We start from the raw sequence: 15,835 nt of genomic DNA on the forward strand, positions 1-15,835 counted from the left end.
ATGAGGGGGGTGGCTAGCTGGCTGGCTCCACAGTTAAGAGAGGAATTGGATTCGATTCTCAGCACCTACACAGTGTCTGACAAGCACCTGTAACCTGTCCCAGGTAATACTTTCTTTTGGCCTCTGTGGGCAGAAGCACAAAGGTGGTACATAGACATACCTGATGGCAAAATGCCCATACACATAAGATAAAAATAACTACATCGAGAGGAAGAAGAAAAATGACAAAAATAAAAAATAATAAAGAAGAAAAATGAGAAAGAAAACAATGACCAAGAAGACGACAACAACAAAATGAATTCTTCCCTGGTCCCACAGTGTCTAGAAAAAAAAAAGCATCCCATGAAGAAAGGGTTTGACAGAAACAAAAAGTTAGCTTCCACTTCAAGAATCTGAGCAGATTTTGAAGTTCCATGGGGCCAGAGGATCAGGAACCCCTCAAGGGCAGAACAAAAACTCCGTTGAGAATAGCACGACCCTCAAGGCTCTTAGTTAAAACAAAAACAAAAGCCCAGCCCCAATCCAGTTTAATCCTGGATTTATGTGATCATTCCTCCCCCATCTGCTTAGCTGAGGAAAAGCAGTTCTTGATAAATTACACACAATGTTTGCAAACAGTAAAATCAATCAGTAAATAATAAGGTAACTATAAAGAGTGCCAGTTCATATGCAGGTCAGTGGCAAAGCTTGGTTTTGAGTCCATGAGATACAGGTGTTGTGTAACGGTCTCCATCTTGCAGGAGAGCTCCGTAAGCAGTGGGGTAATTAACTAAAAAACAGCTTCAAGAACTCCCCAAATCTGACCAGGTTCACTAGGCCCCTCCAGACCAGGCAGGGGTAGAGCCGGCTGCAAAGAAGACTCTCAGACCAATGGAGCTGCAAATGAAGACTTTGGGACTAGACCGGCTGCCTGGAAGAAGTAGAAAATGCCAAGCTGCCTGGAAGAGGTTTAGACATAAGGACTGGCGGCGGTGGCAGTCCCTGGACAAGGCATTCCTCTTCTTGATTCTGATGTGTTCACTGAACAAGTTCCTGCCATGTGGGACAATCAGAAACATACAGTACATCTCTGTGGGCATCTTCCTCCAAGGTCAACTCACAGTGCATCATTCCTGTGGAAAGTTCTGGAGAAATTTTTAAAGTATAGTGCCTTCCTGCGAGTTTTCTCTCTGCATCCTCAGGTGAACTTTCCATTGAATTCTACCTTCACAGAAACTCAATAGACTTCATCATCTAGTGGGTATGGCTGTATAGCCTCCAATCAGGCATAAAGCCCAGCCTAGGGCTTAGAAACAGAAGGCCAACACCTTATACATCTTTGTTCTGTCTTGGCCATACTACCTCAGCCTCAAAGGCTGTACCCTCTCTGTCTGTGGCTCACTTGCTTGGAATTCTCTTTCTCCTTGGATAAGAAATCTCTCATTCTTATTTATTCAGTATTTTAAGATACCTTTGTCCAAGTCATTGTGTGGTTTCTATATCTCGAGTAAACCCAGATTCATCATGGATATACCAATTTCCACTTTTATCAGTTATGTAAGAGACCCTGTTCCAGGCTGGAGTAGCTCAGTGGTTAGTTTAATGTTGTAACAGCCAACAAAGGAAACATTATTATAGCTGAGCAATTAAAGGCGAGATGAAATGGATAGACAGTAAATTGAAAAAAGGCACAACTGGCTTTTAAAAAAATATCTAATAGGATCTACTCTAGATAAGTGTAAATGCCTCCTGACTCAGTACACCTAAGTTCCACCCTTAGGTCTCCATCTAAGAAAGTACAGAAACATGTTCGCCAGGAGACACGCACGGTAAGGAATATTGAATCTGCCTTATACCGTGTTAGCCTCAAACTAGATATAACTCAAATGTTCCTTAAGGCAATAATTCAGATAGTGGGATACTATATCACAATAAAGAACAAAGCAATGAGACACAAATAATATAAATGAAAGTTGCAGAGATGGCCCTGAGATGCAAAGGTCATCATGCAAGAAGCCCAATGAAAATTAAAAATAGGGAGCTAGAGGGGTGGCTTGGAAGTCAAAGTGTGTGCTGCTTCTGCAGAGGACACAAGTTCAATTCCCAGCATTTACATCCACCTCACAACCATCTATAAATCAAGCTGCAGGGAATCTGATGCCCTCTTCTGGCTTCCATAGGCACCTGCACCCTTATATATATAACAAGCACCATGGAAAACAAGCACTGCAGAGTGGTGTTCATCACAAGTATAACAAGTATTATTACCGAGGATAATAAGTGATGCAGCTAGCAAGTACTGCAGATAATTAATACTGTTCATAACAAATACCACGGATCACAAGCACCATGGATAACAAGTACTGTGGATACCCAGTACTTTCATAACAAGCACCATGGATAACAAGTACTGTGGATACCCAGTACTTTCATAACAAGCACCATGGATAACAAGTACTGTGGATACCCAGTACTTTCATAACAAGCACCATGGATAACAAGTACTGTGGATACCCAGTACTTTCATAACAAGCACCATGGATAACAAGGGCCATGGCTAATAAGTACTGTGGCTCTGGCGGTGGTGGCCCATGCCTTTAATCCCAGCACTCAGGAGGCAGAGGCAGGTGGATCTCTGTGAGTTTGAGACCAGCCTGGTCTACAAGAGCTAGTTCCAGGAAAGCCTCCAAAGCCACAGAGAAACCCAGTCTCAAAAAAAAAAAAAAAAAAAGACTAATAAGTACTGTGGATAAAAAGTACTGCAAATAACAAGCAGTGCAGAAAACAAGTACTGTGGATAACAAGCACTCACTGCGGATAACAAACACCGTGGATAGCAAGCTCTGCAGATTACAAGTACTGTTCATAGCAAGCACCACAGATAACCTGCAGCACTGCAGATAACAATCACTGTGGATAACAAGTACTGTTCATAACAACTACTGTGGATGCAAGAGCCTCAGATAACAAGTGCTGCAGATAACAAATACTGTTTATAACAAGTACCACAGATAACATGTACTGCGGCTGTGTGTGTGTGTGTGTGTGTGTGTGTGTGTGTGTGTGTGTGTGTGTGTGTATGTTGTGTTACATGCACATGACAAACTGACAAATTCATGAAGATACTTTACACGCATCAGTGTGTGTTACACTTTCAAAACTCTAAACACCCCCACTAATGATTAATACATGGAGAAAACTATGCATAGGACTGACTAAGGGGAAAGACCGAAATGTACAAAAGGATCCAAAAAAGTATAAAATGTAAAATTATAATTAAAGTCAAGATTGCATTAGGTCAGCATAATAGCAGATTGAACACAGTTGTATAGAGACTTTATGATCTAGACAACAAATTAGAGGATGGCACTAGGCTAAAGCACACAACACACACAGAGAAAAAGAAGTCCAAATGACCTTAGCACAGAAGTGACACAGGACATGCTAAAATATCTAACAGTCACATCACTGAAATCCTAGAAGGAGGACAAGGGAGGAATGACAGAGTATCTGTTGGCACAGGGAGAGATACCTGGTGAGGATTTTCTAAATTTCATAAAAGAATCAATCCATAGATTCAAGGAGCTTGGCGTCCTCAAACACTAAGTACAAAGAAATGACAAATATAACCTAAAAGGCTAGAGACTCCATCTCACACTAGTCAGAGTGGCTGTCATCGCAAACACTGAAGACAAAGTGCTGGTGAAAAAATGTGGGGAAATAACAGTGTCTGTGGCCACTGCTGACAGGAGTGTCACCTACTGCAACCACTATGGAAATCAGTGTGGGGCTCCTCCAAAAATCAAAAATAGACAAACAGGGTATGTACTCACTCATATATGGATTTTATTAGACATAGAGCAAAGGATTACCAGCATACAATCCACACTGCCAGAGAAGCTAGGAAACAAGGAGGACTCTAAGAGAGATATACATGGTCCCCCGGAGAAGGGGAAAGGGACAAGATCTCCTGAGCAAAGTGGGAGGTGGGAGGGGAGAGGGAGCTGGGAGAATGAGAAGGGAGAAGAGGAGGGGTGAGGAGGACGTGAGGGAGCAGGAAGTTTGAGTTGGGGGAAAAATAGAGGAGAGCAAGATAAGAGATACCATAATATAGGGAGTCATTATAGGTTTAAAAAGAAGTCAGGCACTAGGGAAATGTCTGTAGATCTACAACGATGACACCAACTAGCAATCTAAGCAACAGAGGAGAGGCTACCTAATACCCTCCCCTGATAATGAGATTGATGACTGACTTATATGCCATCCTATAGCCTTCATCCAGCAGCTGATGGAAGTAGAAGCAGACACCCACAGCTAAACCTTGAACTGAAATGGAATCCATTTGCAGAGAAGGAGTGATAAGCAAAGGGGTCAAGACCAGGCTGGTGAAACCCACAGAAACAGCTGACCTGAACAAGGGGAAACTCTTGGTTCCCAGACTGATAGCTGGGAAACCAACATGGGACTGATCCAGAACGTGGGTGTCAGTGAGGACACCTCAGAAATCTACGGGGCCTTTTGTAGGAGATACGTACTTATCCCTAGCATAGGAATAGACTTTGGGAGCCCATTGCACATAGAGGGATACTCCCTGAGCCTAGACACAAGGGGATGGGCCTAGACCCTATCCCAAAGGATATGACAGACTCTGAAAACCCTCCATGGAAGGCCTCACCCTCCCTGGGGAGCAGAAAGGGTATGGGATAGGTAGGGTGTTAGTTGGTGGGGGGGGGCAGGGGAAGAGGGGAGGCAGAGGGAACTGGGATTGACATGTAAAATAATCTTGTTTCTAATTTAAATAAAAATGGAGAGAAAGAAAAAAACAAAGAGAAAAGTAAAAAAAAAAATCAAAAATAGAACTACCATATGGCACAGTCATACCATTCCTGGCCATATTCCTAAAGGACTCTGCACTGGCACAGAGATTTTTGTACATCCATGTGTACCTCGATACTTGCACATCTGAGTGTAAGCAAGGAAATGGTACCAGGCTAGATGCCTGTCCGCACTAATGGATAATGAAAAGCTGCCATATATGCCCAACGGAATTGAATCTGGCTGTTAAGAAAATTGAAATTTGTAGGAAAATGGATGGATCTGGAAAATATTGTATTATGTGAGATGACTCAGTCTCAAAAAGATAAAATTTGCATGTTCTCTTTCACATACAGATCCTAACTCTTGATGTCTGCATGTGTGTAAATGAGGGGTCATCAAAGGGGACACATACTGAGGTACTAACTAGAAAGGAAACCATGAGGGGGGAGCAAGAGGTGTTGATAAAGGGGAGGGCATAAAGTCACACAGGGCATGAAAGCAGATAGGTGCTTCCGGGGGTAAAAGTGCCCAAAGGACAAGGGTGGGTGGGGGCATGATGGGGGACAACATGGGACAAACTGAAAAATGCCAAAATGAAAACCTAGCTTTTTGGTAAGCTGATGAGAAAAATTTAAAACCTATTTTCCAAAACAAAACAAAACCCCACATGCACGTATATGGTAGTTAAACCACCAAGACATGAAAGAGGCAGATAAATGATGAAAGCAAAGAGAACTGCAAACCGACAGCCAGCTAGATGATGACTCAGGGACTGCGGGGCCTCCACAGTGTGTGTGTGTGTGTGTGTGTGTGTGTGTGTGTGTGTGTGTGTGCACATGCGCACAGAAAAGTTAAGTGTCAGGAAAGCAAGAAAATGGAGTGATTTATTTAAGGTGCCAAAGGGAAGAAAACTCAACTTTGAATTCTGTAGTTACTGATCATATCCTCCAATGATGAAGTGAAATGGAATCTCAAATGAACTTAAACTGAGGAAATTCTTTACCCACGGGCAGGAAAAGAAATAGTTTGCAGTCACAAAGAAATGGTTCCAGGCAGAAATGTGGGCATGGAGGAGAAAGTGAGAGGCACCTGAAAGGTCACTGGAAAAGCAAACTGACAGGTGCATAGGCATGTTAGGGGGACCCAAGAACAGAGAGAGGTGCACCTCTGTAGCATAGCTTTCAAAGGCCGTGAATTTCTCAGAGACCTCAAACCGTGAAGCCCGAGGACAATTGAAAAGAGGATCTCCACAAATGGGCAGCAGCACCTCATGGCGGGGACCCTTCCTCCAGTGAGGAAGGGAACAGGACAAGTCTGCAGCCTGGAGCATCGTTAGACAGAGGTGCCTCAAATATCAGAGGCGCGTACCACGCGGTATGCCTGCTTGGAAACTCAGTAAAGCAGCGGTGGGACTCCATTACACACGCATCAGAGAAACCCAAAGCCACTGCACTGACACAGCCACATGCCAGTGAGGGTGTGGGCAACAGGAGCTTGCCCATGCTTCCAGCATGGGATACAAAGTGCAACATCCACTTTGGAAGACAATTTGTACAATCTATAATTGTATAACCATTTATAATCACTTATAAATTCTTACCAGCAATTGAATTCCTGATATTTGCTTGGAGGAGATGAAAGTTATGTCTACGCAAAACTTTTATATTTAGATGTTTTGGGCAGCTTTATTTCTTTTCCTTTTTTTTTTGTTTTTTTTTGTTTTGTTTTGTTTTTCAAGACAGGGTTTCTCTGTGGCTTTGGAGGCTGTCCTGGAACTAGCTCTTGTAGACCAGGCTGGTCTCAAACTCACAGAGATCCACCTGCCTCTGCCTCCCGAGAGCTGAGATTAAGGCATGCGCCACCAACGCCTGGCTTGCAGCTTTATTTCTAATTTTCAAAACTTGGAAGTGACCAGCTATCCTTCCCTAGGTGAGCGAATAAATTATACTTTGCTACATTCAGATGATGGTATCAGTGCTAAAAGATAGATGAATGAGCCTCTCAAGCCACAGAACTTAGGATGTATGCTACTGAGTGAAAGAAGGATACCTATTGTGGGCATGGAGAGATGGCTTAGCAGTTAAGAGCTCCGGCTGCTCTTCCAGGACACCGGTTATATTCATAGCACTCGAATGGCAGCTCATAACTGTCTGCAACTCCAGTTCCTAGAGATCTGACGCCCTCCTCTGGCTTCCATGGGCACTAGGCATGCATGTGGTGCACATACAATACATGCTGGCAAAACACTCATAAAGCAAAAATAAGTCAATTTTTTTAAAGGATGCCTCCTGGATGAATTCATTTCTATCACGTTCTTGAAAGGTAACGCCACAAAAATAATGAAGAGATCAACAGTTGTCAGGGGCTGGCTGGAAGGTGGTAAGTGGAACACAAGAGGAGATTCCTAGGGCAGGGAAAGTATTCTGTGTGATGCAAGAATGGCTGATAAATGTCATCACACATTTGCCAAAATGCAGGGAGTTTTCAACACCAAGAATGAACTACGCTGCAGACATGTCCAATCTGTGATCTGCAGGCCACATGTGGTCAGTGAGAGCTTTGAAGTGCAGCCCAATACAAAATCATAAACTTACTTAAAAGCACTATGAGATGTATATTGATAATTCCACTTCTCAGTTGGTATGTATGAGCTCTGTAGATGATGACATGTCACAATGGCCAGCAGTTATACACACCTGATAGGTCATCATGATACATCAATATCGGTCTTCAATTATAACAAATATAAGACACTGTTGGAGAATGCTGACAATGGGGCAACCATGCATATGTGTGGGCAAGCAAGGAAGAAGACAGGACAAAGGCCCCCACAACACTTGTGGCTAGCACAATGGGCTGTAGTAGTCATGTGGGTGACCTGACGACCTGACACCGCTGCAGAAGCCAGAATAGAGAAGTAAGTGGTAAGTAGCAGGAGTACCAAATGCCTCTCCACCATGCACTGGCATCCAGCAAGTTAACTCCAATAATGGGGTCCACATTAGGAGGAAGCGCAGAATAACAGTAACTGAGAACAACCCAGGTTTACCAGTGTGAAACACAACTGGCCAAAGCTTAATTCTGACACCAACTGGAATGAATGTTTCAAATAAAAACCAGCTGTGTGGGTGGCATCGTTTGTGGCATTGTTTGAGGGATTTTGGTGCTCACTACTGCAGAGCGTGGGAAAGGGAGGAAGCTCCTGGAAGAGATGGTCACACCGGCATGTCTGAATCTTTAAAGCTTAACTAAAGAAAGTAAGTTAGAAATGAAAGTGAAATGAAGCACAGAACACAGAATCCTGATATAGGTTAAGTATATACTCATACAACAAATAGATTTTTGTAATATACATATTACAAAATATATATGTAATATATATATATATATATATATATATATATGTAAAGAGAGAGAGGGGGGAGAGAGGTGATCTATGGGGCAGTTGGGAGGGGAAAGGTGGTTTTCTGGCTATTAAAGTTAGGGAGCACGTAAATAGTGTGCACACTCACTGGACCTGCTCCAAGCTGTATGAGAAAGAGCTTTCAACCTGTTCCTTGCCCCAGGGATTCCATTTGACTCCATTTTGGCTCCATTTTGAGTGCAAACACAGACGTGGGATGGGTATAGACTCCACCCCCCTGCCTGACACCATCTATGAGCCCCCATGACTTATTCCTGTCGGTACATGGTCCCACTTATAAACTTAAAACCACATTAAAACCATTTCAAAAAACAAAAACAAACAAACAAAAAAAACCCCACAGGTCTGGGAACTTGCCAAACATACGGGTCACAGCCTGAGCATACATGTGAGCTGGGGACCTAGCCCTTAGAAGTGCTTCCCATGCCAGGTAGGGGGCGTGTGTGAGCCTTCGAGGCTCAGTCGCAGGCAGGAATGTTGGTTTCACTGAATAAGTTGGAAGAACAAAGTTTTGCAATTCCATTCTTTTTTGGTTTGTTTTCTTTTTTAAAAAATATTTCATTCATTTTATGTATATGAATGTTTGCTTCTGTGTATGTATGTGCAACATGTTAGTGCCTTGTGCTCTCAGAGAACAGAACTCCATCTGGAACTAGTGTTCCAGGAAGTTTTGAGCCACTATGTGGGTGCTGGGAACTGAACCTAGTCCTCTCAAGAGCAACAAGTGCTCTTAACCACTGAGCCATCTCTCCAACCCCTGATATTTATTTGTTCGTTTGTTTGTTTGTGACAGCATCTTATGTATCCCAGGCTAGCCTTGAACTCACTATGTTGCTAAGAATCACCTTGAACTTTTTTGATCCCCCTGCCTCCACCTCCTGAATGATGGGAGGATTTTGGTACTGCTTTCCATGCCTTTCTTGTCAATGGCTATGTTGTAGGCTGATGCAAACTGGATTCCAAATACCTTGTTTCCTTTCTGTGACTCACATATTTCGGGCATTTCTCAGAAGGTCTCATACAGTGAATGCAGAGAAAGTCTGGAGCTTTGGTTCCCTGGGAATTTGCTGGAATAGATACTGTGGACATAATTGAGAGAATGGGCATGGGTCCAGAATAGGTGGCTCTAGGAGAATGGACTACTGTCTCTATATACATCAGTGTTGTGCCTGGCGGGGGATGGCAAATATGGCCTCTTTTGACATTAACCTGGTCATCATTTCCCAAACCTTGGGAGTTGTGTAAAGAGTAGCATGAATCATTCGAGAAACATACATTTACTCAGAATCTGACATTTTCAGTAATTTACATTTGATGAAAATGATAACATTGAAATTAAGCAATACTTCTAAAAGCATCTGATGGCTTTCTTCATAGAGAAATAAAATCCTTACTGAGCATTTCCTGGTAGCTGATGAGAGGCTAAGCTAGGGTGAAGGCTATTGCCTGCCACATGAGCAATGTCTGGACCTCTAGATACTAGTCAGTCTAAATGGCATTCTAAATATGGCATGTAATATTCAAAAATGCACTCAAATCTTTGAGATAAATATTAATGAAGTTTGGAGATCCCAGAGGGCCATTTAGCACAACACACTCAACTCATGGGTAACTTGTGGAAGCTTGTGGGGCTTTGGTGGGGGAAGGGGAAGTCCTTACAATGGAGACTGTGGATCGACAGCTCTGCCTCAGTAGTTTGTCAGGCCACCTAGTTGGGAAAGGAGCTGTGAGAAGAGTCTAGAAGGTTGTGCTATCATTACCTCTCTGGAGTGGTCAAGAATTATGAAGTGAGTGCCAAGCATGAGGCCTCTTGCCTGTAGCCCCAGATATTTGGGGAGACAAGCCAGGGGACTCACTTGAACCCAGGAGTTTGAAGTCAGCCTGGGCACATAGTTTGATCTCATCCCAAACAAAACATTGTGGTCTGTGATTTTTACCCTCTTTGCAAGCTAACAATTAGCCCCCCATAATTTCATAGGTGCTGGCAGAAGATGTGAAGTTTCTAGAACAGAGACAAAGGAGAATTTATTAGTCAAAACAAAAACAGTACCAAGGTTGCTGAACCTTGGTTCCCCACAGGGCTGGGGTGTGTCTCAGGATAGAAACTCTAGTTCCAATAAACCAACGCTCCTCCATGGAGAGTAAATGTGCCTCTGCCGAGAACAGCATATCTCTACCTTCTAAGGCTACAAGTAAACCTTTGCTTTACTCTGGAAGAACACTCTATCTTTCAAGGCTATGAAACATTCCTGAAAAGATAGTCAGGAATGCAGGCATCCAGTACTTCTCTTTGCACAGCATGTGGAACATGAGAGGTTATTGGGGAAACGTCTGCTGGTGGCTTAGAAGGTATACATCTGACAGAACAGATCTTTGCCACTCGAACTTCTCAAGAAGCTAGGACAGTAGGCTACACAGGGCTCATTAGTTCTGGTCTTGATGGCAACCTGAGGCTCTGTGATAGAATACACACCAAGAAGTCCCACCAGGACTCAGCAGTTTGTTGGTAATGCTAACTGACTTCTTAGCTTGAAAAAAAATACAGCACAAGAGATATAGGTTGCCAGGCTCAGAAAGACATTTTATAACTCACTCTCCTGTTGGCAAAGTCATCACAGCCCAGGTAATACACATCTTTAATCCCAGCACTGGGGAGGCAGAGGCAGAGGCAGAGGCAGAGGCAGATAGATCTCTGAGTTCAAGGTCAGCCTGGTCTACAGAGTGAAACACTGTGTGACAGTCTGAATGCAATTCCCACCCCCATAAACTCCTAGGGAGTGGCACTATTAGGAAGTGTGGCTTTGTTGGAGTAGGTATGGCCTTATTGGAGGAAGTGTGGCACTGTGGGGATGGGCTTTAAGGTCTCCTAAGCTCAAGCTACACTCAGTGTACACACAGTTCACTTCCTGTTGCCTGCAAATCAACACGTAGGACTCTCAGCTCCTTTTCCAGCACTGTGTCTGCCTGCATGCCACCATGCTCCTTGCCATGATGATAATGGACTAAACCTTTGAAACTATAAGCCACCCAAATTTAATGTTTTCCTTTATAAAAGTTTCTGTGGTCATGTTGTCTCTTCACAGAAATTGAAACACTGAGACAGCCTGTCTCAAACAACAATGACAACAACAAAAGTCATCCCAGGAATCAACAACAAAATACTGTATATGGAAACCACTAATTAAAATAAGGACCTTATTAATAGCAGTAAGAAGACATGCAATGGGAGCAAGATAGGGTGGGGGCATTAGGGAGAGTTGGAGGGAGGTAATGGTGGATGTATATGCTCAAAATACATTCTAGAAAATGTATGAAATTGTTAAAGAATAAATAAAGGTATTACCTAAAACAACTAGCAAGCAAGTTTAGCAAGCTCTCAGAATAGTAGCAATATGGGAAAGAATCGGGTGTATCTCCATGTTCTGGTAGCAGCTAATTGAAAGAGAAGCTCATAAATAAAATGTCTCATGGCTTGAGAGATGACTCATTAGCTGCAAGTGCTTGCTACTCTTCTGAGGATTTGAGTTCAGTTCCCAGCTCCAGATCCAGGGATAATCTGACTCTTCTGGCCTCCACAGACACTCTTGCAACGCCCCTCCTCCCAATGATATACATAGTTAAAAATAAATCTTTTTTTAAAGGAATAGAATGTTTCAATAATAATGGAAACACAAATGACTTTTGGTTTTTCAACTACTAGAACATATTGATGAAATAAAAGAACAACAGATGTCTGATGATTTACCTTGGTTTAGATGCCCAAGACCCTGGGTTCTAGCCCCAGCTCTGGGAAGAAGTAAAGAGATCACCCTGTTTGCAGATTGAGTGACTCAACATCAATAAAATGCCAGTTCTCCACAAGCTAATCTTTAGAGTCAGCACAATCCTACACAAATTTAACAGAAATTTTCAAAAAATATTGAAAGGCTGACTGTGAATTTGTATTAAAATCAAAGTATTTTAAAATAACCAAAGGGATGTTGAAAAATAAAACATGTATGAAAATGCTATGATTAATCATACTGCTTTGTTTACTAAGTTAAAGGATAAAATAAAATTGAATGACTTTCATTGAGTGGTTTTTAAGATAATCTTAATTGTTATCTAATGACTACTAATAGCAAAAAAAAAAAAAAGAAAATCTCACACAAGTATAATCAGTTGACTTTTTTTTTAAGACAGGGTCTCACTCTATAGCCCTGGCTAGACTAAGACTTGCTACATAGACCAGGCTGATAGAGATCTGACAGACATCCACCTGCCTTGGCCTCCTCCTGAGTGTTAGGGATTAAAGGTGGGCACCACCATGCCTGGCCTAGCCAGCTGATTTTTTTACAAAAGAGAAAGCAACTCAGTTGAAATTAAAGTAACCCTTCTGGACATCTCCTGCTCACACAGCCAGAAATATATGTGAGAAGCTGAGCCTTGACCCTTCCCTCACATCCCAGGCAAAAATTAGTTTGAAACAAAGTATAGTGCACCAAGACTGGAATAAATGCACAGTCATGCAGAAGAATTAAATTATGAGTACACACAACAACTGGGGTGATGGCCAGGGGAATTTCAAATTCCAAGGGAATAATACCAGATGATCAAGCTGGTCCCCAAAAGATTACATGTTGTATGATATCGTTTATATAATGTTATATAGCTTTTTCTAATAACAAAAGTTTAGATACAGAGGAGAGAATAGCAGTTTCTGGAGGTCGAGGGTAGGACTGAGAAGATACCCAGATGGAAGGTGGGCGTGGCTAAGGAGGCACCCAAGAGGAAAGTGGGCGTGGCTATAAACAGCAAGACAGGGCTCCTTTGTTCAGAATTGTGGATGCCAGTGAATACACCAACTTGTGCAAGTGATAAAATGTTTACCAAATACACACACACACACAGCAACTAGCACTGGGGCCATCTGAGATAAGTGAATTGTGCCACCATCACTAATCTGTTTGTGATACTGTACTATAATTTTTTTAAATATTAGCATTGAGAGAAAATGGGCAGAGCACACAAAGGATTTCTCTGTGCTATTTGCTACAACTGTAGTAAGAAACAATTATCAGAGTAAAACCTTCAACTAAAACCTGCAATAAAGTTGAACAGAATCCTGTGCACTTAGAATGACAGCTCCTTGGTAGGTTCAGCCAGCCTGAGCAACAGAGGACGACTGCAAGGAGAGGGAAATGTAAGCCTAAATGTAGAGGCCACTTCCCCCGCCAGCTATGGGTATGCGTGTGTGCCTGAGTGTATGGATATGCCCCACATGTGTACAGGAGCTGTGACAAGAAGAGGCTATGGGAGCCCCTGAAAATAGAGTTACAGGCAATTGGGAGCTACCATGTGGGTGCCAGGAACTGAACTCGGGTCCTCTGCAAGAACAGTAAGTGCTCTGAATCCCTGAGCCATCCCTCCAGTCTTTAGAGGCCCCTAGGGGTAACTTTGTAATACTTATCTTCATTATATTTTTCTTATGATTCCAAGGGTTAGCACTTTTTTTTTTAATTCTTGGAAAGCAATAATAGCAACAGCTTCATGACCTGTGTGTAGGCACAGGAACATTGTTGCTGGATATTTGATTGCACTGTGAAACCCGACACTGTGTTAAAATCAACCTTGGATGGGAAGGCAGAGAGCCAGCCACTAGCTGACAGGAATTAGCCATAGACAGTCAGGACAGAAAAGCCAGGAAGCTGAATAGAGAGATGCACAAGAAGGAGTGGGGGGGGGGGACTTAGAAATTAGCGGTCTTTTTTGGTTTGGGGCAAGTGGAGAGATGCTCTCTTGCTGGGTCTCTGGCCAAAACGGAAGGTCAGCTGGTTGCTTCTCAGTCTCTCTTTGGGCTAGCAGGTTTTCACGCCAACAGCTGATTCCTGGAGACTTTATTGGTAAATAGAACAACAGAGACTTAGTTAAAAACCACATTTGGGGGCTCAGAGGTTAAGAGCCCTGGCTGTTCTTCCGAAGGTCAATTCCCAGAAACTACATGGTGGCTCGCAACCATCTGTAATGAGATCTGGTGCCCTCTTCTGGCCTGCAGGCATACATGAAGGCAGAACACTGTATGCATAATTAACCAATAAATCTTTAAAACAAAACCACATTTGGTGGCAGCAGTGAGTGCCAGCGGAACCAGAAATCCCATCAGGCCACAGCCTGAGTGGTGGACTCTGACAGTAGGGCCAAGAGTCTGCAGAAGGTAGTTTACATATCATCAGTAGATTCAGGTGCAGCTGCTAAGCCAAAGGGAAAACAGCAGAATATGGCATACAATTTTAGTAAATTGTAGTTCATTGAGCTATGGTGGTCTATGCCTATAATCCAAGCACCATGGAGAATCACAAGTTAAGGCCAGCCTACGTGAAATAATGAAAGAGTGCCACCCACCTCTTCCAATTTGACTGAGGAAAACTCATCAAATAGTTCCACCAGGATGCAAGGGGTGTGGGTGGGGCAGCCACTGTGGTCTTTGCCTGGACTGCTGCCCATTAGCATTCCATGCTGTGAAAGAGGACATGAATGACTCCACAGCAATGCAACACTGGTGTTAGTGTCTAGAGCCGCCAAAAGACATCATCTTTTTCTACAACATTTCTGGATGGCAAGAATTCTATTCCTCATTTAAAAATGAGAAGCAGAGGCTTGGGGTGGGGGAGGGAGTTAGCAGATGTGGGATTCAGCCAAATCAGTCTGACTGAGAAGTTTTCAGTTCTGTTTTTGTGGTTCTCTTTCCTTATCGTTTAAGATGAAAAACTGGAAGATGACACATGGCCCAATTTAGTAGATGATTTGTTCTTTGTTCCACACAGTTCCAATTAGCTCCAGGTCTGTTTGATGAAGATGTGCCTGGTAATTTGGGTCTCATAAGGGTTTCTTTGAGCAAGCCACCACCTTGTGGCAAAGAACGTGACTTGCAGGAGAGAGCTAATCTTTCAGACCAAAACATCCCACATTTTTTGCGTTAAAACAAAGCAAAATAATAAGCTCATTCCTTAGCATAAGTCTAATTTAAAAGTATGTTTTTCCAGAGTTTTGCTTTTGGACAAAACAATCTCACTCACTAATATTATCAAATATAAAAAGACCAAGTTCCGGGCTGGAGAGATAGCCCCGTTAAGAGGGGCTGCTTTTCCAGAGACCCAGGGTTCGGATTCAACTCCAGCACCCACATGATGGCTCAAAACCATCTGTAACTCCAGTTCCAGAGGATCTGGAGAGATGGCGCCCTCTTCTGACCTCCTTGGGCACCAGACACAGACACATTTACAGGCAAAATACACATATAAAAAATAAATACGCACCCCCCCCCCCGTCTGGTCCTTTAAATAATGGCATAAAAAACAGGGTAGCCCACGGTGATGTACTTGGGAGGAAACTTTTGGTTCAAGCAGCATGCTTTAATTCTTATTTTCAGATTTATTTGTTTTATTTTATGTGTGTCTTTTCTCTGGAACATGCAAGTGCCGCATGTGTGGTGCCAGGAGAACCAGGAAGTCAGAAGCAGCTTAGGATCCTGGAACTAGAGCTACAGACGGTTGTGAGCCACCTTTGTGGGTGCTGGGAATCGAACCTGGGACCTCTGGGAGACCAATACGTGCTCTTAACCTCTGAGTCACCTCT

This window comes from Cricetulus griseus, chromosome 4, assembly GCF_003668045.3.
Source record: "Cricetulus griseus strain 17A/GY chromosome 4, alternate assembly CriGri-PICRH-1.0, whole genome shotgun sequence".
NCBI lineage: Eukaryota > Metazoa > Chordata > Mammalia > Rodentia > Cricetidae > Cricetulus > Cricetulus griseus.